Raw genomic sequence first — 1,829 nt, forward strand, 5'->3', positions numbered from 1 at the left:
AATTTGAATCTTCAAATTATGGATGCTAGATGATTGGTTTTTAATAAGCTGATCGAATTTATTCTCGATCCGTTTAAAACCATCGTCGTGATTACTTATTTTTCCGCTCATAGCATCAATAAATTTGTTGATTTTAGAAGATAAAGTGTTAATCGTATCTCTTGATTGATTTTGATAATTAGCAGTACGATTTTGATTAGCATTAGTATTATTATTATTATCTCTCCAGTTAAAGTTAGGATGATTTCTCCATCCAGGATTATATGTATTGGAATAAGGGTTATTATTTTGGTTTTGCCCTTGGACAAAATTTACCTGTTCAATTTCACTCATACCTTCGTAATCCACATCCGTTTGGATTGGCTTACCATTAGGATCACACGATGCCATAAACCTATCAATTTTGTGCGATAAGGCAGAAAATTGGGCTTGCAACATCGCTACTGGATCAAAATTCACTATACCTTTAACTGATGAAGTTGCTGAGGATGATGGTTTCGCTAATGGTACGTGTCCACGTTTCGCGGGCCACATACTGCTATTGATTGCCATTTCCTCCAAAAGTTCCCTTGATTGGGCAGATGTTTTCTTCATAAATAACCCTCCAGACATAGCGTCCAATGAACCTCTAGTTGTAGGATTTAGTCCATTATAAAATGTTTGCATTAAAAGTTCAGCGGGCAATTGGTGGTGTGGGCATAAACGTTGAAGTTCTTTAAAACGTTCCCAAGCCTCATAAAGAGTTTCATTATCATTTTGAGAAAAAGATGTTAACTCTTTAATGACTCTTGCGGTTTTTGCTAAAGGAAAAAAATTTGATAAAAACGCTTGGGCTAATTGTTCCCAAGTGGCAAATGATGCGGCTGGCATAGAAGTTAACCATTCTTTGGCTCGATCCTTCAAAGTAAAAGGAAAAAGGCGAAGTTTGATTGCTTCTGCAGTTACATCAGTAATTTTAAAAGTGTCACAAATTTCTAAGAAATTCGTCAAATGGGTATTAGGATTTTCGTTAGGTAACCCGTAAAATGATACGTTATTTTGCAACATATTAAGCAACGCATGCTTAATTTCAAATTGGTTTGCATTAATTTGGGGTCTAACTATACTGTTTGTTACACCGGCCACTCCTGGCCTAGCGTAATCCATAAGTGTGGCCATAACTTCTGGCTCGGTAATTCTAGTTTTTATTGGGGTTTTGTTTTTCTTTTTCTTTTCTTTCTTGTTCTTTTTAAGAGTTCTTTCAATTTCTGGGTCAATAGGATCTGGGGACGTGCCTGAACTTCGAGAACTGCTCATGAACTTGAAATTTCGCACGAACCGAAACTACCTACAAAACAGAATTTGAAAAATAAATATGTTAGTAATTGAAAATAAATAAAATATAAAAGTTTGAATAAGTATGAATAAACCTAAATTCGTAATAAAACACGAAAAATTTAAAATTTTGTCAAAAACTTGTTGAGCAATTTCCGCAAGTGCACGGTATACGCTTGTAGTAATAAAAGATATCGATCTCACAGGGAACGTTTTTCGAACAAAACTTATTTACAATCGGTTAAATTTACTTTTAAGGTTTATAATATGGAAAATCGTTTAATTGGTTTTGGTTTTGAAATTGCTAGAATGAGAATTAGATTAGAGTATGAAAACGTTAGAAAATACTCTGATTTAAGAATGAATTTGCAAGATAGGAACGTTTAGTACTTTTTAGAAAAGTAAACAAATGTATTTATTTGCATTAAGCAAAGAAAACAACTTTAAACTTTGCACGAATTATAAAGATGAAATAAATGACGGAACCTCTAATTAATTGGCTTTGAACATGACAA

At 33.5% G+C, this 1,829-nt stretch overlaps 1 non-coding gene across 1 annotated transcript; it reads left to right on the forward strand.

Annotated features, from left to right (window-relative positions):
• The first annotated feature begins 682 nt into the window (after positions 1-682).
• On the forward strand, positions 683-789 carry LOC136201590 (small nucleolar RNA R71). Its single transcript, XR_010673938.1, has one exon. It is a non-coding gene; the product is annotated as a small nucleolar RNA R71 (small nucleolar RNA).
• The last annotated feature ends 1,040 nt before the right edge of the window (positions 790-1,829 follow it).

Source organism: Euphorbia lathyris, chromosome 7 (genome assembly GCF_963576675.1).
Source record: "Euphorbia lathyris chromosome 7, ddEupLath1.1, whole genome shotgun sequence".
Lineage (NCBI taxonomy): Eukaryota > Viridiplantae > Streptophyta > Magnoliopsida > Malpighiales > Euphorbiaceae > Euphorbia > Euphorbia lathyris.